The sequence below is a fragment of the Triturus cristatus genome, chromosome 1_2, assembly GCF_964204655.1.
Source record: "Triturus cristatus chromosome 1_2, aTriCri1.1, whole genome shotgun sequence".
In the NCBI taxonomy this organism is placed as follows: Eukaryota; Metazoa; Chordata; class Amphibia; order Caudata; family Salamandridae; genus Triturus; species Triturus cristatus.
This window is the reverse complement of record NC_140580.1, coordinates 322,695,015-322,721,507: the sequence shown is the minus strand read 5'-3', so window position 1 is coordinate 322,721,507 and position 26,493 is coordinate 322,695,015.

Sequence of the window (26,493 nt, the reverse complement as noted above, 5' to 3'; positions counted from 1 at the left end):
ACTCAGGCCTGCCATTACAGGGCCTGCACGGAGGTTCCTAAACTGCCAGGTTGTTCTGGTAAGTGCACACACTTACCAGACCCTGCCCTTCCCTTTCCATACACATCAGGCACCCCTATGGTAGGTCTAGGGTACCCCCTGGACAGGGTGCAGTGCATGTGAAAGGTGGCACGTGTACCACGGGTGTACCATGTCCTGGCAGTGAAATAATCTCCATTTCGTTTTCACTGTTGAAAGGCCATCTTGCCCATTAGAATAGAATGGGGAGGCTGTGTTATATGTTTTCCAGCCTATCTCCCCAGAGGCTTAAGATGGAGAGGTGAAGTTTAGTATCCCGGAACCCACCCTGCAATAACACACCTTTTTATGAAGACGGTTTTTGCATTGTGTGTTTGTAAGCCACTCTTTCAGAAGTGGATGGGTTTTTGTGCTTTAAACATTTCTGTGTGTCTCTGCCTGGTTGTGGATTGACTGGCTGGATTTGAAAGCAATAGGATCTGGGGAATGTCTTGACCCAGGGAAGGAGGTGAGACAGCACAGGCTGACCTGCACCTGGTGTGTAGGAGGAGGAGTAGGCCCAGAGATGAAGAGGCCTGGGCTGGTGCTATAAAACAATTGTCCCATCTCCTGCTGAGTGATTGAGAATCCAGACCCCCACTAATCAAAGGAAGAAGGTGTCACTGGTAGGGAGGCACCCAGAACTGGTTTGAGCAGGGGTCAGTGTCCCCTGTAACACAAAGACTTCAAAGCCATTGAGGGGTATAACTATGGGATCTGAAGCCCCTGAACTTTGGAGAATGGCTTGATCAAGTGTGAACAAGACTGGAGTTACTTCGTGGATCAAGCGGATCCTTTGCCAAGGAAGAAACAACTGAAGAGACTGCTGGATAGGACTGCTCTTGCTGTGTGATCTGGGGCTGGCCTGCAGTTTACTGTTTCAACTAAGGAAAGGCTGTAGGGACTTTGCTGTGTGCTGTCTCCCCCTGCTTGAAGGACTTTGCTGTGTGCTGTGTCCTGAAGTACATATCCCCAAGGGCCCGAGGTGAGCTGGCTCCCTGTTTGGAAACACAGGAACACAAAAGCTTCCAGAGAAGACTCTCAGATATGCCATGGGTGCGTGTGCTCTGTCTAGCCTGAGACCTTCGCAAGTTGTGCCCTGTGATCTTGGGCACCTGGAGTTCCAAACGAGACTCAGAGATGCGGTGTGCATGTGCTCTGTCTAGCCTGAGTCCTTCGAGAGGATCGTCCTGTGAACGTGTGTACCAAGGAGCCAAGTAAGTCTCGGCGACGCTGTGTGCGTGGGGGCAGCCTGAGACTTTTGTGTGGATTGGACCGTGATCGTGCATACCAGAAGAGTGAGTGTGCCTCAGCAACGCTGTTTGCTTATGCTGTTCGCAGCCTGAGACCCTCGCTGGAGGTGCCTTGAGATCAGGGGCACCAGGAGAAGACGCTGTTGCGTGTACCTTCTACTGCCTGAGACCTGTGCAAGAGGTGTGATTGGGGGCACCGGAGGATAAAGTGTGTCTCAGCGACACCAAGTGCGTATGCTTTCTACTACCTGAGACCTGCGCAAGTTGTGGCTTGTGATTGTGGGCACAAGAAGATCAAGTGTGTTGTGCGTAGCCTGAGACCCTTGTGAGGAGTTTTCTGGTTATCGTGCACCCGGAGTTCCTGTGAGTCTTGATGACTCTGAGTGCTGGTGTAGTGTGCAGCCTGGAATCTTCCCATTGCCTGGAAAGTCATAGATTGTATCGGAGGCCCAAGTCGCTGGACGAGGAGAGGAGAGTGGGTTTGCGCCCCCCAGGTAACGTCTGTCGACTCCTGGGGTGGGGCACGGGCTCGGAGGGAGACGCTCTCGGCCTCTCTCTCTGTTCCACATCGCAATCCTCTGCTTCGGCTCGGATTGAGGCCAGTGTGCTAAGGGAGTGGCAGCACCGGCGCCTGAGTGCGAAGCTGCATTTACTGTGTTCTATCTTACGCATGGGGGGGGCAACTGTGGCCGGAGACTAACCGCAAGCCAGCACGAGTGGTGGAGAGACCGCCGGAGGCACCGTGAGCGGTGCTGGAGTAACTTATGTATTGCATTACTTCTGCGTAGTGGAGTATCTGATGATTGAATAACGCATTGCTTTATTTCTGCACAAGGGACTGCCTGTTCTTTCGTATTGCCCATTGTATTAGTTTGCCTAACGAACTGCCTGATAGGTGTGTTACGCCTTGTCTTAATCCTGCATCACGATCTACCGGATTGTCGTATTACACATTGCATTAGTGTGGCATATCGAATTGCCGGATATATGTGTTCCGCATTGCATTAGTTTTGCATAACGAATTGCCTGATAACTGTAATACACGTTGCATTGCTTTTTCCTAACAGAGTACCTGAAGGGGGACCATACGCATTGCATTACGGGGGCATAACAGTTTACCACGTTGTTGCTTTACGCATTGCATTACAGTGACAGTACCAATCACCAGATAACCGTATTACGATCTGCATTATTCTTATGTTTTGAAGTACCTGACTGTTGCATATTGAACTGCATATTGCAACATTAGGATTACATAGGATTGTTTAGTTTAGCTCAATAATAATTGGCCAAGGGGAACATTATCCCGACGCATATGTTGGTTTAGTATTACGTGGTTGCATCGTATATCGTTTAATAAACATATGCCTGTTTTCTATGAAACTTGTGTGGAGTCTATATGTGGTGCCATCACTGGATTGCTGTGAGCGTAATTGCAAATACTTTACACATTAAGCCTTGAAGAGAAGCCTGGCCAAGCTACCAAGGGGATGGAGCGGGGGCTGTCTTTAGAGGCGACCTGTTTTTTCCCTAATGTTGGGGCTCACGGGTCCCTGCGGTACCTACCTCAGCCAACCAGGGATCTTGGGAACTCTAACACATATGTTAGCACATTAAAGCCAATTCTTGTTATCAATTGTATGTGATAACGAGATTTTACCATTTCCATCTCTGGATTAGTATGGGGGGTGCAATAAGGTCAATATTTCGAAAGGGACAACAAAAGTTGTCTGACTAATAAAATGAGAAAGTGGTAGACATTTATGTGTGTTCTTTCTTTATGAAACTGCATTCAGTCTTTATTCAACATCAATGCCATAATATTAATAGTTACAAAAACAGTAATAACGAGAATAGTTAAAAAAAAAACTGGAATACAGGCACTATCACAACAAAATGTATGAATCCATAGATCCGGTAACACGTCAGGCAGGTTTCTCTAAAATATACAAAAATTTGCACGAGAAAGAGAAAGCATAAAAATTACCTGAGAGGCTTTCAGGACGTTACTAGGACATTATTTTTTTTATTATTTGTGCAAAGTACATTTTCAAACAATCCAAGTATTAGTTCAGTCAAACTATATAATAAAAAAAAAAATATATATACATATATATATATATATATATATATATTCACTGAAAAAACCATGGGTTTCACACACGTTATAGTTAGGAATTAGCATTTAAAAAACCTTAGAAATTCAGTGAAAAAACCATAGGTTTCACACACGTTATAGTTAGGAATTAGCATTTAAAAAACCTTAGAAATTCAGTGAAAAAACCATAGGTTTCACACATGTTATAGTTAGCTGGACATTTTACTCGTAAAAAACCAATGAAATTGCCCCGTTATAGTTAGTTCAGCTAACTATAACTCGCGCGCCCGCAATGCACTGCTGATGACGTCACATATTACATCACTCATGACATGGTCAGTGACATCACTCATGACATCACTGATGACATCTCAAATGACATCACTGATGACATCATCCAGTGAATGTGTGTTTTTCTGAAAATTAAATATGTTTTATTTATGTATATCTCAAGGTCGATGGAAGAATAAATGGGTATATAAGTGTCTAAATGGATGATTTGTTTTTGAAAAATTGATTGTTTAACTGACTGATTAAGTGTATCTTAGTGAATACATGGCTTAGTGAGTAATGTTTAAATATGTATATATCTGTATCAGTCTCTCACTTTGTGTATAAGTGGCTGCATGGGTTGGTGAGTAGCTACATGGGTGTCTATATAGGTTATTAGTTGGTTTTTTGAGTATCAGTCTGAGTGTCTGCATGGTTCGGTGGGGGGTATTACGTAGTGCATAGGTGCATGAATGAGTGACTCACTGTTTGTATGTGTTGAACAGACCATGTGTGCAGGACTGCATGGGTGGATGAGTGTGTGTATGGGTGTGTTAGTGAGTGAATGACTGTCTCAATAGTGTATTTATGAGTAACTACATATGTTTTAAACTAGTATATGTGACTATTGGTGTATATATGTGAGTATATGCAAGGGTGAGAGATTGGAAGAGTTCCTGTATGAATAAGTATGTGTTTCTATAAGTGATTGTTTAAAAGACTAAGTATGTGTAAGTTTCCGTAGAAGTAAGTATGGTGGTGTGTGTATAACTGTATATGCAAGTAAATGTATGTTTGATTCTTTATTAGCACGAGTGACTATGTGTGTGAGTAACTCTATGCATGAGTGGCATTGTGTAACAGGATGTATAGGTATATGAGTACATATGATGAGTGAGTACATGTATGAGTGACTGTATTGGACTGTTGGTGAATGAGTGGATGTGTATGTGGATCTTAGAATTACTGAAGAGGTTGTTGTAACTGGTATTGGTATGTCCATTGTTTTGTAAATTTTAGTCTCTTTTTTTGAATGTGTGTGTCAAAGGTTATATTAGGGTGAGAGGAGGTCTACCACTCTATTACAAGGATGATGTCATCAGTGATGTCATCAGTGATGTCATTTGAGATGTCATCAGTGATGTCATGAGTGATGTCACTGACCATGTCATGAGTGATGTAATATGTGACGTCATCAGCAGTGCATTGCGGGCGCGCGAGTTATAGTTAGCTGAACTAACTATAACGGGGCAATTTCATTGGTTTTTTACGAGTAAAATGTCCAGCTAACTATAACATGTGTGAAACCTATGGTTTTTTCACTGAATTTCTAAGGTTTTTTAAATGCTAATTCCTAACTATAACGTGTGTGAAACCTATGGTTTTTTCACTGAATTTCTAAGGTTTTTTAAATGCTAATTCCTAACTATAACGTGTGTGAAACCCATGGTTTTTTCAGTGAATTTGCATGGTTTTTTAAATGCAAATTTTTTTTTTTTTTTTTTTTTTTCTAACATATTTTTAATTTAATTATCTTACCTTTTATAAAGACTATGATTAAATTTTTAAAATTCTTTAATATGTTTTTTTAAATATATTTTTAAAAATAAACATGTAAAATTTATTTGCAGTACTTTTTTTTAAAAAAAAATATTTTTTTTAGTACGCGTACCGTAAGCTTACGGTAAGCGTACGGTTTACGCAACGTCCGTAATCTATCTACGCTGCTTGCGTATAGATACGCACTTTGCGTTGCCGCACGTACTGCGCGTGGGACGCGTGCGCGCTTACGCCACACGCGCACGTTACGCGGAAGTGTCGGGTAGTGACTGTTATGCGCATGCGCGCAAGCGCGTGTCTTGTTTACGCGCATGCGCACTTTTGCCGTAAGCGTACCGTAAGCGTACCGTAAGCGTACGGTAGGTCATGTGATCATGAAACACAACTTTTGATTGGTTGAAACTACTTTCAGTTCTAGAACTCTCCTACACCACACCCATTCCCCTCATTTCTGCTTGTGATCCCTTGGGAGAAGGAGCTGGTTTGTCTTTGGGATACGATGGCAGAACAGCAGAGCTCTTCTGAGAGTGAGGCTAGCACTAGCAGCACTGTCTTGAGGCAGAGATCGAGGAAACAAAAGCCCTCTTATGTATGGGATTATTTTACTTTTCCTGAAGGCCAGCAAAAGGTAAATGCACCCTTAGTGACTTGTAAGCTGTGTCAGCGTGTACTTTCTAGAGGTAATCCTAACAGGAAGTATTCCTTTGGGAATCACACCATGAAGAGACACCTCCAGGATGTACACAGAAGGACACATGGTCATCTTTTTGGAGGTAACTCTTCAGAAAGACAAGCCAGTACATCCACAGTAGCTCAGCCTGAACCATCATCTGCAGGGCTGACTCCTTCTTCTGCAGGTCAGGTGAGCCCTTCATCTGTGGGGGGAGAATCTCCTTTTGCTGGCCCTCTGGAAATGAACCCTCGTTTTCGGAAGGTTGATATTCATTGCACATTTTGTAAAGATCTAATTTGCCATAGGGAGACCAGTGTTTCCCTAGTGAACAACAAAATAGATCAGCACATTTGTCGCTTTGAATAATTTTCCCATGCTTCCTTTCCTCTGTCCCTGCATGAACACAACGGTTCTTTTAAGAGCCAACCTTATCTTTCATCTTTTTTTTACATATGTTTTTAAAAACTTTTTTTTATTTTTTTTTACCGTACGCGTACGGTGCGCGTACTTTTTTTTTTTTTTTTTTAAAAAACACTAAAAATCATTTATCACATTACATTGTCCTTGAGAGACTACAATTATTATTATTGACTTACCATACTCACTGAAAAAATATTTATTCATTTGTTTTTTTAAAAAATAGTTTTAAAAATGTTTGTAGTTTTCGAAAATTTTCTATATCTATCTGGAAAAAAAGAAAAAAGTATTAATATTTTAAAAACATTTTATAATACAGTACACACATTTACATTTTTTTCCCAAAAATATTTTTGCCTTATTTTTGCTGTTTTCAGAATATATTGCATTTCACTATAAATTGTGAAAGCAATTGCATTCATCATTTTACAGCGGGCAAAAAAAAATAACAATCACAAAGATTGTAATAAAAAAGCCCAGAATCTCTTTTTACTTAAACTTAACATTATAGAAAAGCATAATATTTAAAAAAAATATCATCTAATACCAATAGTTATTTCTTTAAAATACCGTCTGATATGTTTGTTTCAGAAGTATAATCACAATATTATATCTCAAATAACTCCAAAATACATCTGATTTCAGTTCCTTTAGACCAAATAGTAATTTTAAATTTTTTTTTGGAATAAATTTCCAACGGTAATCCAATAAAATTCCAAAGTTTAATTTGTCCAGATCTCACCGATTCTCTGTAACATTTTGGTTCACGAAAATTTTTTGAATAATTTATTAAGTCCACAATAGAATTGGTTACTTTTCCACATCGTCAAATAGTAATTTTTTAAAACATTTTTGAAAAAATTTCCAATGGCAGTCCAATAATATTCCAAAATTTAAAATGTGCAGAAGTTACCGATAATCTCTAAATTATTGGTTTTTCAAAGTTTCATTAAAAATTAAAAAAGTCCACATTACAATTGGTTATCTTTCCATTAGGCCAAATGATAATTTAAAAAATGTTTTTTTTACAAAATTGCAATGGTAATCCAGTAAAATGGTAAAATTGTTTTGTCCAGATCTTGCCAAGTCTCTCTAAAATTTAGGTTTCAGGAAGATTAGATAGGAATTTGCTAAATCAAAAGGCAAACGTTGTTTGAAAATCAATTGGGAATCATTACACAGTGTCCAGCCTTTTTCACATTTAAGATAAACTGTGTAATGTCCAGAAGTAACAGTAGGTCCATCATGGAAAATTATTGCAACAGTTAAAAAAGTTTTTCCTGAAATTGATAATTGCTGTCCTGTAAACTTCTTTATTAAAGTATCCAATTTTGAACCATCAGCTCTACATCGTTGCATCATTAAAATTACATACTGTCCGTATTCCTTTAAAATTAATGTTGAAAACATGTCAGAATTACACTCACCACATTTCATGCTATGATTAGCATCTTTAACTAATTTTGCAAAAGTGACTGTTTTACTCTCTGGCAATGTCAAATAAATAAACCTTTCATTATCAACAATAGAGCCACATATATTATAACAATTATCACAACTATGTTCCCATTTATAAGAGAGACCAAAAAAAATGTCAATGGGAACTCCTTCTTCTTCCACTACCTGAAGAAAATACATCAAAAATTCATGTGCATCTTGCTGTTCATTTTGAGAAAACTGTGTTCGTCCTGAACATACATCTAAAAGTTTTCTAATGTCAGTAGCACTTTCTATTTGAGTTTTATCTTTACTCAGCTTTTGAAAAAGGAGACTCAGCTCTGAACAGAATCTTTTTCCCTGATTTACTATTATCTGCTCTTGCAAACTTTCCAGATAAAATGCAACATTCAGCACTACATTTGCGTAGCAGTTGACACCAGAGCTATTTTCAAAATGACATCCTACAACCTGTTCTTCATTTTCCTTTTTCTTTTTGCTTGCAATTACATCACTCCTCTTTTTTTTCCTCTTCTCTACATCTTCACTACAGATATTCTCATTTTTTCTTTTACGAGAAACTACACGTTTCTCCAACACAGGATACTGACCTAAATGAGGAGCATAGCTTCTTCTTAATCTATTATACTCTTTTACACAGTTTGTATCAGCACTAACTTTTGACTCATCAAAGTCTATCATGAATAAACCTGATAATGTTTTGACTCGTGACAAAGCAACATATGCCATACCTTCTTTGAACACAGTTGAACCAATGTTCACAAATGCACAATCTACAGTCAATCCTTGAGACTTGTGAATAGTTACAGCATATGCTAGAGAAAACGGAAACTGCTTCCTACGTACATATAAGTCTTTCACAAGCATAAAACGAACTGTACAACGACAAATATCTTTAACTTCATCTATCTGATCAAATTTTATTTTTCAACATTCAACTCCTTCTTTTTTCTGGTAATTAATAAAACCCACAACTCTTCCCATCGCTCCATTAACTAAACCTTTCTCAACATCCAAATTTCTCCTTAAAAACACTCTACAGTTCATGCAAACATATAGATTTTTTTCTAATCCAGCTGTTTTGGAGATGTTCTTCTCTAGTGAGTCCAATTTATTTTTCAGTTTGCCTGTTACTGTGACAGTAATTCTTCCATCCTCAATTTTGTCCACTGCTTCCAATTTCCTGATCTCTTCCTTTTCCAATTTCAAAAGCTCCTCATTGAATATTGAGCATTCACGTAGAGTTGGCATTAAGCAGATGACACTTTTGTTTTCTGCAATGTTCTTGTATATCTTCTCTGCAACTATTTCTTCCTTTGGAAATAAATTATGTAGCAGCCGACTCTGTAATGCTTTTTTGCCAACTTCTGTCAGTAGTCCAATCCTGATATCTTTCAGAATACTTCCATATTCTTCATCGTTTGCTTGCCTCATATTAGTAGTAAGTTCCTTGTACTCAAAGAAGGACCAAATATTTGTATTTCCGATGCTTCCCAATGACTTCTTCGTGTCTTCATGTGTCACAGTATTAAACACTGGTTGTCCTTTAACTGGAGTAAGTTGCAAAAGATCTCCAAAAACTATGACGTGTTTTCCACCAAATAACATGTCATAGTCTGTCTTCAAAATTTGCTGCATTCTTAAATGCACAAAGGCAAGCATTAGGTTTGATACCATGCTCACCTCATCAAGAATGAGAACTTGCATCTTCTTCAATACTCTTGAAACTTCCAAGGATGCTTCTCCAGTTAGCTTGTTGAATTGTATTTTGTTCTCATGCTCCACTGGTAACATTAGCAAACGATGTAAGGTGATTCCTTTTATGTTATATGCTGCTAACCCAGTTGGAGCAGTAACCACACAAGACAAAGTAGAATCCGTTTTTTGCTGTAGGTAGCTTCTGATGACTTTTATTAGTAAACTTTTTCCAGTTCCAGCTTGTCCGCTTACATACATCCTGATTGGATGAAATGATGTGCATGAGCACTCTTTTTTTACATGTAGAAATCCGTGATCAATTTTGTTTTTGATCTCTTCATAAATTTGTTGCTGCTCTTGATTCAGTTGTCTTTCCAAATTTTCTAAGTCTATAAATTCTTCTTGAGCTTGATTCATAGCCGTTTCCACTTCATTCATGGCTATTGATGCTTCATTTTCAATGATTGGTTGTCCTAGGGGATCTTGACTGTGTGTTCCTGAACTTTGGCTGTCCTGAGAACTGTCTCTAGCTATTTCTGCTGCAATTGTAGTTTCCTGTTCAATTTCTTCATTTAACATTTGCAGATAAGTTGTGAATGTATTGCATTGTATGCTGTCTTTGCAAGCATTAAATGAATCTTCATAGCTTTGAAATTCTCCCAGTAGTTCATCCTCTGTACGCCATGGTTTAAACAACTGTAAAAGAGCCAAGTAGTAAAATTCTTTCTTGTCAGTAGTGTCGCAACTCAGCTTCCGGTGATTTATCAAACTTCCTTTTGTTTGCTTCACCAAACATCCTTCTTCACCAACGACTTTATATTTTCCATTATTGATGTCTTCTGCGGCTTTCCTTGAATAAATGTAGTTCTGCAGCACTTCATAGAGACACATGTTCTCCAGATGTTGACTTCTCTTGGGATATTATGTGTCCAACATGTTTGTTTTCAATATATCTGTACTTTCTGGGTCATTCTCGACCAAATATTCAATTTCTCCTACAGATTTCAGTACCCGATTTCTCATTGCTGCAAGGCCTAAACTTGCCCAAATTATTCTTCTTGACTTCGAGTAGAGACTTGCAGAAGATAACCTATCTGAACATTCGTAGGATCCAATTTCTCGATGCGATAACATCTTCAAACTGAAACTGTACAGCTTCTTACTGACAGTCTTCTCGTGAGAAATCTCTTCCCACATTTCCTTCAATTCTGTTTTTTCTGATTTCGTAATTTAAGACGTTACATATCGTGCCACAGCAATGGAATTGTCAGCTACATACTGTATATCCATGTTAGCATTCCACATGGATAAAATGACTGGGTTGTAGTCATTTATATTTTTTGATTCTTCTTTTCTTTTAAGGTTGTAGGTATTCTTAGGTGATTTTCTTGTGATAGTATGTCTCACAGCTGACATAAAACTGTTGACTCTTCCATTTGAAAGAACAGGTCTAGGAAATCCAAATCGACATTTAGTGTAGTATTTTTCTTTGCTCTTGTATTTCCGTCGACAGTATTTTCCACACCGATGACTTTGGAAACGTAAAACTTGCTCCTTTAACTTGTTCTCTTCTGTGCTTTTTGGTATAGCACATGTTGCATATTCTTGAATGTAAGATAACACTGCTTCATCAGCATCTGTTCCAAACTTTGGGGCATCCTTGATCCACAACAGCATATGAATATGAGGAGCACCTCTTGCCTGGTACTCTTTTCTCCAAAAGAAATCCACTACTTCTCCAAGGGGTGGATTTTTTTTATTGCAGATGAAGGACATCATAGCCTCAAATCTATGATTGAAATATCTGCAAACATTAACCGGATCCAATGAGCACAGTTCTCCTGCTGTCTTGTATTCGATGTTTTTAATGTTTGAATTGGCCTCTCGTAGAAAATCCAGTAAATCATCCCAAGCGTACTCGGCACAGCTTAGGGTAAGGAACCATGTTGGTGTTTCTAAATTCCGTAACATGCATTTTAGTTCACCATGGCGTCGGTACCAATATTCATTTGTCCCACGCTGACAAGCCATCAGATTGATCAGTTGTGTTTCCAAATGATCATCTCGGTGCTGCACTTTCTCCATAAAATCCTTAGCAGACACATTTTGTAAATGTACTCCACTTTTTAAAATGTGATTTACTGCATAAGACAGTGCAGACAAGTCGCTTTCAAATAAAAGATGGAACAAATAAGGAATACTTTGTCGAAATCTGGGATCTTCAGCATATAGTCTTGTAGTCCGATACTCTGAAGCTGGAATCTGTTCTGGACGTTCATCGTATCGTCCTCCTTTTCCTTTAGGAAACAGCTGAGGAAAACATCGAGCTTCCAAGCTCTCCTCCCATACACTCACAGGAGTTCCTTTTGCTTTCTTCATCTGAAAGAGATCAATATTGTCTCCCATAACTTCTTTCGAATGAAGAGGATGTATGCTAAAATGTTCATAAATTTCTTCTTCCTTTGACTTGTCCACTTTTTCAATTTGTCCAGTTGGTGTTTCTGTGTCTTCTTGAAAATCTTCTTCTTCTTCTTCTTCTTCTTCTATATAAATTGATTCATACCATTTGTTATTTTTTTTCAAATACAAATTTGCTCTTTGTACTTTTCGCACATCTACCAGCTCCTGCCAAATCTTCTTATTCTTTGTAGGTACACCATTAACCAGAATAATTAATGGTTCAGTTTCCAAAGTATCCGCATCAATAGTTTCCATATTTTTTTTCAAATCCAAGGGCAAATACACCACTCTACCTTTTAAACCTCTCAGTAAATCTGAAGGAGGTAATTTACCAGTTTTGGGCTCCATACGTACTATGGTCTGGAACGGATGAACACATTGAATGAGTATAGACTCATATGTATTTAATTCAGAAAGTTCAGCAGGAATAGCATCCAATTCTAAATTATTATGTACAGCTCTGGTCGGCATTCTATTTTCCTCTAACTTGTTGTAACAGTATTTACAAATACGCTGATCTTCACCCAATTCAAAACAATTTTCTAGAAATATATATGTGGCAAAATCCTTCCACTTATAATTATCTTCATTTTCACTCTTTCTGTAGAGATCAACATTCCTAGTTTGTTTTCTATAATGAGTTCTGCGGCAACAAATACAAGTAACATTTGGTCTTTCATTAGAGACTATTGCAAATTTTGTTATGTGATCATTAAATGTCTTACTTACAGAAGGTTCTATATTCTCTTCCACTTCTTCCTCATTTACTGTGTCCTTCTCTGCACTGTTTTGTTCAGGACCAAAGTAACAAAACTGAATTTCATCAACAACCTTCTCTACATCTGATACCGTTCCTCGGAACAGAGCCCTATTCAATTCATTTAACTTTATTGCTGGACTTTTGGCAAAATACAACCGTCTCACAAACTTTCTCATTCCAGTATGATGAACAGCCAGCATCCTAAAATGATGGAAAACACTATTGCACACTTTTCTAGATAGACAAGCCAGAGAATGACCCTGCAAACCTGTATTCTCTCTCACTCTGCATGGATCCAGACTTTGAAGCACCTTAATCTTCTGTTTTACACTTTTTTTTACTATATTCTCTTAGAAACTCTCGAAATTTGTCAATAGATTCCTGACGCACAGTGCAAATACTACTACAATTCCAAGTGTACACTGGGGCTTTAGGACGTCTCCCCATTGCCTCATCTGCCATCACTTGTACCTCATCTCTTGGAACCATTATCTCCTTCTCCATTATGCAACCATTTGTTACTTCGTATGAACGACCTCTGGTGTCAACTGCATGCAGCAAACTATTACTTTGAAAATAGCTCTCTTCATTAAAAAAAGGTTCACTACTTGAACTATGCATCCACTTTCCTAAAAACACTTTACAAAAGTTTGTTCTGTTCACTACTCTTTTCCTTTTGCTATGTGATTTCAGTACATTAACCATTTTGTCTAATGTACGCATCCTATTCAAAATTAATATGAATAGTTTCCTTTTTAATTCTAATGCCTTTGCTGCAATGGCTTCAATTTCTTTTTTTCTCTTGTAATATTTTGCCTTTTGCTTATATTTCTTCACATCCTTTATCAAATTGGACATAACTCTTCTCTGAAACATTTTTCTACGTATCTCTTTAAACGCTGTTTTTCTATTTATGTAAATCTTTTCAGTTGCAGAAGGTATATTTGCATTAACTAAATTCTCAATTTTTTCCTGTTCTCTTCCTTTTGTAACATTCTTTCCAGTACAGACATTTTGTACATTTTTCTTTGTTTTGAATATATTTTTAAGAAATTGTTTTTTCTGCTTACCAGAAGATTTTTTCTTTTTCCCAACATGAGCATCTTCTACTAACTTTGGTCCTCCAGTTGTCTTCAAATATAGTTTTTTTTTTTGCGTTTTTTGAACTCTGGATTTTGTAGGCATCTTAAATTTTGTTCACTGCTCTTCAGCAATACCTGAAAAAAACTAAAAAAAAAATCCTTTATTGTATTTAAATATATTACTACATTTCTTTTCACAATAGTCACAAAACGAAATTTCTTTGCCAATTTTGAATGCACACAAACTGCTCTTTTTTTTGGGCAAGTGAAAATCACTTTTACAAACTGTCACATTATGAAACCACTTTTCAGATTTTTTAAAAAGCCCATGTCCAGAGTGCTACACTCCAGCAAGGGCAACCAGCCTTAGTGATGCTGAATGTATTTGCATTACAGACTGAAACCTGAAAACCCCACTCGCTTGTAAATACTGTGCATGACTATACATGGCAAGCACATGGGTGTGTGCTAAGACTCTGCTTCTTCCCCCAAAAATTCGCTCCCCCTTTCCATCTAATGCAATTGTGAAATCACCAGAGCAAGACGCAATAAATCTCTGCCTATAATTCCTCTCTGCACACAGAGTCATGTTTTCACATTAGTCCCAAAACGAAATTTCTTTGCCAATTTGAAAGCACACTTACTGCTCTTTTTTTTTTCGGGGCAAGTGAAAATCACTTTTTACAAGTGAAAATCACTTTTACAGACTGACACATTATGAAACCACTTTTTTTGATTTATTTAAATGCACATGTCCAAACTGTTTTTTCAGACCACCACCATGTGTATTCTCGGTGACTGCCTACACTCCAGCAAGGGCAACCAGCCTTAGTGATGCTGAATGTATTTGCATTACAGACTGAAACCTGAAAACCCCACTCGCTTGTAAATACTGTGCATGACTATACATGGCAAGCACATGGGTGTGTGCTAAGACTCTGCTTCTTCCCCCAAAAATTCGCTCCCCCTTTCCATCTAATGCAACTGTGAAATCACCAGAGCAAGACGCTTTAAATCTCTGCCTATAATTCCTCTCTGCACACAGAGTCATGTTTTCACATTAGTCCCAAAACGAAATTTCTTTGCCAATTTGAAAGCACACTTACTGCTCTTTTTTTTTTCGGGGCAAGTGAAAATCACTTTTACAGGCTGACACATTATGAAACCACTTTTTTTGATTTATTTAAATGCACATGTCCAAACTGTTTTTTCAGACCACCACCATGTGTATTCTCGGTGACTGCCTACACTCCAGCAAGGGCAACCAGCCTTAGTGATGCTGAATGTATTTGCATTACAGACTGAAACCTGAAAACCCCACTCGCTTGTAAATACTGTGCATGACTATACATGGCAAGCACATGGGTGTGTGCTAAGACTCTGCTTCTTCTCCCAAAAATTCGCTCCCCCTTTCCATCTAATGCAACTGTGAAATCACCAGAGCAAGACGCAATAAATCTCTGCCTATAATTCCTCTCTGCACACAGAGTCATGTTTTCACATTAGTCCCAAAACGAAATTTCTTTGCCAATTTGAAAGCACACTTACTGCTCTTTTTTTTTTCGGGGCAAGTGAAAATCACTTTTACAGACTGACACATTATGAAACCACTTTTTTTGATTTATTTAAATGCACATGTCCAAACTGTTTTTTCAGACCACCACCATGTGTATTCTCGGTGACTGCCTACACTCCAGCAAGGGCAACCAGCCTTAGTGATGCTGAATGTATTTGCATTACAGACTGAAACCTGAAAACCCCACTCGCTTGTAAATACTGTGCATGACTATACATGGCAAGCACATGGGTGTGTGCTAAGACTCTACTTCTTCCCCCAAAAATTCGCTCCCCCTTTCCATCTAATGCAACTGTGAAATCACCAGAGCAAGACGCTTTAAATCTCTGCCTATAATTCCTCTCTGCACACAGAGTCATGTTTTCACATTAGTCCCAAAACGAAATTTCTTTGCCAATTTGAAAGCACACTTACTGCTCTTTTTTTTTTCGGGGCAAGTGAAAATCACTTTTACAGGCTGACACATTATGAAACCACCATGTGTAACTACAACAAAAACAATTTCCATTTCTATTATTCATTTCTTAAGTTACCACATACATCCCCTCTCAAACTGTAAACTCACCTTTAAAATTAGTTAGTTGTGAAAGAAATGTGACACTCAAACAGCAGATTATCAGAGCCAGGATCTCTGTTGTGTTCACCTCTCTCCTCTCAGCAGAACCAGATAATGGCAAACTTTCCCTCTATTTTTCCACACATATACTTGTAAGTTTCAAATCTCAGTGCTTCCCCCTTTTTTTCAAATGTAATCACACATTTCTATTGGTTTAAAACCAACCCTTTTCCAAAAGTACCCTTCCCCCAACTTGACTTCTGCCTAGTACCCTTCCCCCAACTTGACTTCTGCCTGCTACCATAGCAACAGCTCATGGAACACTGCTGTGTTGAGTTAGGTCAGAAGTTCGCCAAACAATGTTTCAATTCCACAGAGCAAGAGTGCTTGACTTTTCAAGCCTAACAGCAAATCCATAGTACTGTTCTTTGGTTACACATTTTTTTTTACCAATAAAAAACATGCTTCTATTAATTTACACATACAGCCTAGTTTTTATTCTAGAATGGTATGAAACAGCCAATCAGTTCTTTTTGTTTTGAAAAAAATATGTATGCCTCCATTTCCAAACTGTCTTTCTTTTCATATTGCCATTCTACTGAAAGACACCTCCTGAGTGCATCCAGTTCTCCTTTGAAGATGTTCACAGTGTGGATTGTAGGGCACAGCTATGTCTTCTGGAGTGAAAAGTTTGCAGAGAAAACAGGTATGCTGAGAGACCTTGCTTTGCCAAATGTAGACATTAAATGGATTGGTCAGAGAGGGTTAAAGTGGCACCAATTGATGCCATTGGTGAAATCCTTCATTCAAATCCAACACCCTGACCTCATAATAGTGCACTGTGGTGGCAATGACCTAGGCACTTTGACTGGGGTAGGTCTGGAAATGCTTATGAAGGACACCTTTGCACAACTGTTTTCTCTTTTCCCTAAAACTGCCTTTGTGTTTTCTAACATATGCCAAAGGCAAAAATGGAACTGGTCCAATCATTTCTGTCCGCAGATTGACAAAGCAAGAAAGCACGTCAACAAATCTGTTTCTGCTTTCCTCCGTGACTATGGTATGGGTGCCATTTACCACAACAACTTGCGTTATGACATGCAAGACATTTATAGAGGAGATGGTGTGCACTTCAATGATGAAGGGAACAGAGTCTTCCTCTTGAACCTTAGACTCTGCATCGGTACTTACTTGTAGGTACCACTAAAAAAATGACTTCATAAACACAACAGCTCTTTTTAGAGCTCCCTAATATCTAAACTCTTAAATCTGCTTTTCATTTATTTTTTTTTATTTTTTTTTACCGTACGCTTACCGTAAGCTTACCGTACGCGTACCCCGTGATTTTTTTTAAAATCAATAAATGTTTTCTTTGTACTTTTCTGTCCTTCTTTGACCCCCTTACAAATGTTAGGGGGTCTGTAACTCTCCTCATTGCCCCCTTTCCTTGTTTTCACTCTTTTTTTTCCAGAGTGAAATACACAAAATGGCGGCCGCCGCTTCCTGGTTTCGACCGATTCGAATGTTTACTAAGATCCAAGAGCCAATCAGAATCGCGCTCGCGCACGCCACCGTACGCGTACCGTAAGCTTACCGTAAGCGTACGGTAAGCGTACCGTAAGCGGGCTCAGATATATATATTGATTTAAAGGCTATTTTCTCAGAATCTACTGAACAGATTTACACCAAACCTACAAAAGGCACTTCCTTGACCTAGGGACTACATCTCTGCCAAATTTTGAGTAATTCTGTTCAGCCGTTCGGGCTGTAGCTCGTTCTAAAGGTCCTATGGAAAAATGCATGGGAAAAACGCGTTTTGGGACCCCCCTTTTATCTCAGCCCCCGCTTGACGAATCCCCCCGAGACTTTCAGGGTAGGAGCGGAGCATAGCGCCCCACCTATTTTGAGAAATTCGCGAGGATTCGTCGACCGGCGCCAAAGTTATTCAAAATAGAATGTTGCGGATTTCCTATGGAAAAGGGGTCCTAACTATAACTACCTACTGGCGACCGCCAGTAGGTAATATATATATATATATATATATATGAAACAAAGAATGAAGTAAAATTGCAAACAACGCTACGCGTGCATTTAACAGTGGAGATTACTGAAAGGCAAGAGAACATTTTGATTGTTCAAAACAAAGATTATCGAAGGTCACATCATTAAACTAGGGCGTCAATGTTAGGAAATAAGCCTAATGTATATCACAGATGGATCAAAAGTGCACTGTGCTTTCTCTTACAAACGCTCAGGGAGCAAAGGATCAAGGCACCTATCTGCCAACAACATTCTGTGTTGAGTAGAACATGCACAAGATGATCGAGGCCTGAACAAGGGACAAGAGCAGTATATTCTAAGTGCTTTATTAACAAATAGCTTTTGATCCTGGGGGCTAGACGGGTAAGGATCCGTCCGGATTCAGGATACTCATTCTACAAAAACCTCATGAAGGGGCCGCTATGTACTAACGGGGATATCCAACTGGATGTAAGTTAGTTCGTAAATGCAATATGGATGATAACAATTCCTTCTTTACAGGTTTTTGGCAGACATATAAGCTATGGATGGTAAAATTGTGTTGCCATGATTTTCCATCTTATGAGCCACACCCTTCCCAGGAATTTGACTACTGCACAGACATGCATTGGGCTAGGGTCCGAGCTTAAAATTATTAAATCTTCAGGATGTTTCTGGGCGCCCATCTGGGAGCAGACTGGTTTGATCCAGGAGAGTCTCAGGCGAATAAAAACAAGGCAAGCAAACAAGACATGAGCTACAGTATCATTTGAGGCATTGCAGGCTGGACATAATAGCAAAAGTGAGTGAGAGGCAGACCGTTTGGCCGTGTGTCAAGAAGAAAATGTTCCTAGCCTTAACTGGATGTAGAGCTTCCTACCCACAAATTCAGTGATGAAATACAGATCATTTTCAAGCGCACTATGGGTGTTAAACATAATAAATTCATTAGTCAGAGGGCCCCTATTGATAGTGTTAGCATCATTCTGACCAAGAACAGTATAATTCTTTGAGTTTTTTTCTTTAGAAAGGAAGTGGACAGCTGGGGTAAAGTCCCACAAATTGTGTAACCCCAGAGAGCTCAGCAGTTTCTTAATATTGAAGAGCCACTCTATTTTGTGGAACCCATCCAGCTCAGTTAGCTCTTGAAGAGCGTCAACATACGGGGCTGGTTCCGATATAGCCCTTGCTTTGTCTATGATTGAACTCCTCTCCATATCAAATTGCAGCTGGTGTATCGGGCAGCTAACAGGTAGTATAACTAGCTTTCTCAAGAACTTATTTTCAGTTTTAGCCATGTCCGCTATATTTTTAAAACCTCAGAGCTCAGCCCCATAAAAGGCAGTTCGAACTACCTTTACGCAATGGAGCTGTAATGCTGTAACAATAGGCCCACTAAATGATGCACGGTGTTCTTTCAAACTGGCACCCATAATTTGTGTTTGAGGGAAGCCTTTTCCATATGTGGTGTCCACGACAGTTAGGGAGACTGCCTAATTCCTAAATAGTCAAAGCATCTACTTTCTCAAGTTTGCCACCCCCCAACCACTCCCCCCCCTGGAACAGATGCCCTCTAAATGACTTGTGCTGGTTGATGGTCATGTGCTTAGTTTTGGTGGAGTTTACTACCAGTCTTCACAAGGGAAAGAATTTTTCAAGTCGATTTAGCAAGCACTGCATTTCACTCGGGGTCTGGGACACTAGCAAGGTGTCATCAGCAAAAAGTAAGGTAGGTGTTCTCATTCTAGCCATAAATGATGACAGAAACAGAAGCACTGCTGACAGAAAGTGAACAACAGAATTCAGATATAACGAGAACAAAGTGGAAGCCAGCACACTAAACTGTCGGATGCCCTTACTGATTGGGATGGGGTCTGTAAGCTGTCCGTGTGCACCCCCACCGTACCCAGGCATGATTATCCTCTTCTAGACAGTGAAGAATGGAAAGGATATTTATGGGCATCCCCATGTCCCTAAAACCTGCCACAGCAGTTGACAAGGTACTAGATCAAAGGTAGATTTCAGAACGACAAAGGCCACGTTTAAATGGCCCTTGCCGATTAAAAAATGTCTTCCAGTACAGTGTCAGGAATCGAAAGACCTGGTCTATATTGCTGGTTTTCTTCTTAAAGCCAGCTTGAAATGTAGAAAGTATGTTGTTTTCAACAATCCAGTCAAGTATTTTGCTCAATACAACCCAACAAAACACCTATCTAATGGTGTCTATTAGATGTATGGGTCTATACCTTGTGGGGTAGCTTCTGTCTCCCTTTCTGTAAATAGGCACAACCTCAGCACCTTTCAAGGAGTTTGGGATAGGTGCACCCGTTGCAAATGAATTGGACAGAGCTAATATGTATCTGGATCTGTTTGCCTTGTCACTAATATAGGTACCTCCTGGGATGCCATTGGGTCCAGGTGCTTCACCAAGCAAGATGGCATCCAGGGCCAATCTGATATTGCGTAGTTCGTCCTGCGAGGAGTCATGTTTCATTAAGGCAAGGCTATTGCGGTCTTCGGAATTGTTAAAGTATAATGCCTTTAAAATGGTTCTGTAGGGTACTAAAGGTAAGTAGGGAAAGTATTTCATACATTTTAAGTGTTTTTAATTTAGGTATATCTGTGGCCAAGGTAGTACCGGGGTACTCTCGAGATACATAGGTGATTGGCTAATGACTGCCTTTACAAAATTTCAAGGCAGCCATCTTTTTACACCTCGAGTTGGCCTGTGTTCTGCGTTATTCTATTCAATGTAGGCAAGTATTAGGTTTGATATTTTTCCCATACCTATTACCACCCCATAAAAAAAACAATAAATAAGAAAATTGGAAATACACTATAAGACACTATATTTTAATAATATAATGTGCTAAAGTGTTTCTACAATTTTATACATATGCACAAAAAAGGGTACGGAGTAGAGTGTTAATTAGTAATAATTACCACACTACATTAAAAACAAAATGCAAACACAAGTAGACGATGGACGGAGCGCTGAAACTTTTCAGACACTCAACCCCAGTCACAGATCTGGGTTTACATCATCTTTCTTTAGCTCACTTCGCCACCCCAGCTCAGACCCAGCCATGTGCAAATCAGTCTTGACCCTGTTCCTCATGGGAACAGTCCAGCCCAAACTGACAAGTCAGGTCTTCCCTGGACCGGAAACAAGCATCCTGGGACCGGTTTCAAGGCAACGCACCCAGGGCCGTAGCCACTGGGGGGGCATTTCAAGGCTGGGCCAGCCCATATTAATCTTTGTCCCCCCACCCTCAAATGATTGAGGCAGATGACACAGTATTTATTTTTTTTAAAAACAGTTTAAATTCAGTTTGTTTAAACTGCATTCACATTTGCATGCATACAGTCTCATTAAAAAAATGTGCTGGAGTACAGAAGGTGAATAAGCAATCAAAATAATGTTTTTATCTTGTTACATTTGCTACAGGTTCAAAGATAGAGGTTAGATTTCTCTGACATATCACTATTTATTATTTTAATGTGTAGATGCTTACTTTTCTTTCTATGCGAATGAGAGAATTTTGAAAAATAAACTATGTGACATTCTCACTGGGATAGAAGCAGGGCCACTGGAATTAGGCAGCAGGGGAGGTTTAAACTATGTAGCAAGGTTGACAAAATTATGCAGCTTAATGAAAACATAAATAATGTTGCTCAATGCTGCTCATTTTGTAATAGTATTACTTCATTATTTTGTCATATATTTACACTTTAGCATGGTCCAGGCAAAGTTTTCACCTCTTTAGTACCAGTTCCACACCCAAATACAGCAATACGTATCTGAAAGGTGACAGGTCAATCTTTGCGAAGGACCTTCCACTGAGCTGCCCAGTGTTTTAAGTAACTTTTGATCTGTTTGAGCTAGAAACCATATTTTGTGAAAATCTGCAGGCTATACAGAAGATGATGAATTATGTGGCAGATGCTGCAAATTCATAATTATTAGAAAAAATGCTGCAGAATCACATAATTTCAGTGGCCCTGTGTACAGAAAGTACAAAAAGAATAACTGTGAGATGTTTTCTTGTTTCTAATACACAAAAATGTAAATACTGATAAACTAACTCTACAAATATTTCATCATATATCAGCAGTTATGTAAGCACGAATGGAGCACATTTTGTTTCGTAATTCTGAAGTGGGATAGAAAAATACATTTTAAAATAGGATCAAAACAAATCTTGGTGATGCACACATGATAATTATTGCATTTCATTGTATTGTATTGTATTGCAGCATTTGTATGTTGTTTATTACCCCTATGTGTGGAACTGAAGCAATTACCTACATGGTCAGCAAGCTACTCTTTATACGGTGGTGTGTGGTCGGAAAGGCGCTGTTTTTGTTTTGTGATCCTATGTGGGAAGTGTTTCCATGTTGTGTGATGACCCCGACACACGATTAGCGTGTTATGGGTTGCAGCTCATAGCAGTGTTGTGGATGATGAAGTGTGAGAGGCACAGACATGCAGTTTATAGTTTTCAGTACGCTGGTAGCTTTGACAGCTGACAGCTCTGAAGGTCCCTTTATGATATTTCTTATGATTATAGCCTGCTTCGCTGGTTACTGCGCTAGGTTATACAATCAGAGATTTTATGTATATTTGTGCGCCTGAGTTGGTATGGTTGGAGGGAAAGAGAAGTGAGGAGATCTGCTGGGATGCGCATTGTTACTATCATTCCATATCTGAATGTCATTGTGAGATGTAAAGCGGCGGCAATTGTGTATAGATATTTGGAACCTGCAGTCATTGACTAGATTCAAGTCCTATGATTGACCCACAGTGTTGGAAAGATCACTTCCGTTATTCCAATCATGCTAGTTTAGTGGTGGCTGGTTTATTGGCTGCACAGTATTGGCGATGGACAACTCTCATAGCAGATATGTTTTATGTGAATGTATGAGGTGTAAGTTACAGTTGGCTGATCACTGGTGAGTGTGATGGTATTAGTATTAGTGTGGTTCAGAAATGTTATATATGAATATGAAAGTATATAATTATCTAGTACCCCAGCGAACCATCAGCTCTCCTTGACTTACTTGCCTATCAAAAGGAGTTTGCTGTTTGGTTAGTTCAAATTTGGGGTTTGTAAGTTAAACACTGAGCTTGAGGGGGTAACTGTGTTTACAGGTTCCCTTGCCGGGATTTGTGGTGGTGTAAATGTCTTCCAAATAGCCATGTTTCCAACTGTCTTCTGATAAATGCTACTGCATAGTTTGGATGCTGGCTCGTAGCGAGTTCCTGATCTTGTATTGAGAAAGCAGTTCCTCCTACGGATTCATTCCTTATGGTAAAGCGGTAAAATGATAAGTGGTGCAGGACTGGTGGGAAGTGTCCTATTTTGTTTCTACTGCTTGAATTTAGCATGTAGGCATAGCGGTCCTTTTCCTGGATTGTCTATGGAAATGCAAAGTGCCTTGAATATTGCCTTTCTTGCTATGGCTAGCAAGTGGAGTGATTGCAAACCTGGAGTCATATGTTCTCTTGGGTGAAGGTGGAGGAGAAGTGTGGCTGCAACATTTTGGATGAGCTGTATTTTGTTTATGATGATTGTGGGTGTGCCAAGATATAGACTTTAGCACAGTGAAGCTTGAGTATGAGGATGGTTTGCAGTATATGTTGGTATCCAAGGTAGGGGAGGATGCAACATAGTGTCTTTATTGTGTACAAGGCAATCTGGTGTTACTAACATGTTGTATCAAATATAGATCTGAATTCATGGTTACCCCTAAGTTTCCGACTCCTCTTGATATTGTTGGATGGGCCTCATATGACGTAGGCCAAAGCCTGGTAAGCTGGTATTGTTGCCGTTGTCTGCAAGTCATAATCTTTGTCTTTGTGGTAGTTAGTCTTAGGCGTTATTCATCATCCATGTGTTTGTGGTTCAAAGGCAGTCATCAAGTTTTAAATTGCAGAGGTCTTTCAGATCTTCCATTTTTAAACTGATTTGCGGGTCATCTGCATAGTTGTAACAGGGGAGGTTGAATGATTTAATCGGATGTGGTAAGAGGGTTAGGTAGATGCTGAATAATAGAGGGGATATGATGGATCCCTGAGGGACACCATCTGTGTTTTGTGTCAGCATCTGGTGTTAAAGGTGATGACAACTACTTCATAGGCATAGTTGAGAGGCTAGGAATTCAATGGGCATTAGCTGAACTACCTTCTTGCCTTTCACATATTGTATGTCAAACAAGAATTTGCAAAACAATCCAGGACATTGAGTCATGTTGTTCTTACGTTTTCAACTTTCATGAGCTTAGACATTTCTGATACATAAGTGGTTGCCACTACCTAAACCTACCAACCATTCAGCAGCAATGTCCAGTCAGGAAACTCCACTTTCCAATATTGGATAGTTCTTAGATTAGCCTATTGTGCTGGGGCTGAATCATCAAGTCGGGCACAACTTACATTTGACAGACATTGCACCAGTCTACACTGGCCTGCTGTGGGATATAGCCGGGTGAGAAAACGTGTCTGCTCTAGAGATCTTTATTTTGTTCGTACGAGCCAGATAGTTTGCTTGGTTAATGTGCCTGCTGCACACAACTTACAAGCAGTAGTGTGAATCTGAAAGGACCAAAAATAGCCTCCCATGTCACAAAGGGCTGCTATAACAGACAAGCTGACTTCTGTCTTTCAAAAATGGTTTAATATCTTGTTAACCCTGCCAGGGTCAACAAGTTGAGGATTCAACCCCTTGAACCAAATATTGCAGAAACTAGAGTCAGTGCATCTGAGGCTGAATGCATTTGTATCACAATTGACCTCTGCAGACTAATGACTAACATTTTCTGTTTTTTTTATATCTTGTAATTAAAGATCTGTGTAGTATGAATTTGTTTTTTGAAATGTTTTGACTCCTTTGAAATTCTGCTTTCTCTTTATCAAATTTATGCTCATAGCAAATAAATTTCTGTTATACAGCCCTATGTAATTAATGTATTAAATGTATAATACATGGTGAACATCTGGGGCAGCGTTTGTATTTGGAGAAGTGTGGGAACACTAGGTGGTAGGAATTTTATGGATCCTCACAGAATCTGGAATTTTCATTCATAAAATTATGAGGACAATCTGTGATTTAGTCAATGTTTGGTGCTTGAAAGGCATTCTGGGTAAGAAAATATATTAGAATCCATGGAAGCCACACCACCCCAGTCTACCCTAGGTGCCTTGTCTTCAGAACTATTCGAAGGTTTCCTTGTGTGCTGACAGAGCCCTGGCCTAAATACTGCAGCTACCCACATTGCCAGAATGGGTCAGTTTGCAAGGCAACATCTTAATGTTTCCATTAATCTTAGGGGGCTTAGGGAGGCTTGCCTTTCACGGATGATAGGGAAGTCATACAAGTGGCGTACTTTTGTTATCAAGAGAAGCGTAGAAACACTGTATGGTAGGACATTTGTAGATCCCTTCAGATTCCATTAGCATGGATTGCTTTCACTTTTGTTTTGCTGGTTAATGTGAACACAAACAGTGTGCCCCGCAGTAGAGCAAAACAATAAAAAAAAAACTGGACTTGTGAGAAGCCTTTTACTGGCCTCCTGGCTTTAAATATGGAAAATAAAATGTTTTTGGTGTTTTTACCAGAAACAATTTCTTTTACAGTACTGTGGACGACCACTTGAAGTCTACAGCATTATGAAGGTAGTGAGGTAAATATCAATGGGTTGACATGCAATCTGATGTCCTGTCCAACAAGAATTGAAAACAAACTGCAGGGATTTGATGACCACATTGCACTAACTTCTTTGTTCCATGATTGTAGGGGACTTCTCCTATGTCAGGAGGCCCCCAGGATGGTAGTCTTCCAGGAGTGAGGAACAGCGAAAAGCACACCAGTTAAAGAAAGGTGGCAGGTGCTGCTAATAGCCATGCACAGCCAAAAGAAATTGTCAGTTGCCATACATGATCTTTGAAGAAAAGGGCTACAGAGAGAATAACAAATGCTGAGACGTACAAAGAAGATACAAGAAAAGACAGAGAGAAGAGGTTCTAGAAAATGAAAGAAGATTGAGAGCTTTATTAGCTTATTATGTTCTGGTCAAAACACCAAGCCCAATGGGATTTCAATGCAAAACTTTGCACTTTATTTTCTAAAAGGGATCTTAGTATAAGATCCACAGATCACCTTGCATAGTGGTCTTAAACGGCCTATTAGGTTCTCACCATTGTTACTCGATCCACATTGTGTTTTGCAAATTGTTTAATAATGGCACCCCCTTGTTATTTGTTACTATATGCTCTTGTTGAGACATGCTGATGCCTTCCCTTTTAGTGCATATTAGCCATGTCTACATTTGCTGGTATAGTCGCTCAAATGGACAACGTGCTTGCTGAGAAGTCCAAGTTCTATCAAGCAGGTGAGTAGATTTTCTACTGTACATTTAAATATGGCACTTTCTTAACTTTTTCATAATATGAAACTTGACTTAACTGCACCTGTAGTAATGCCAAACAATCCCTCTACAAGTAAATAGTTTCCATTTCTAGTACACATGGCAGGCTTCCATGCTTTCTACAAACTG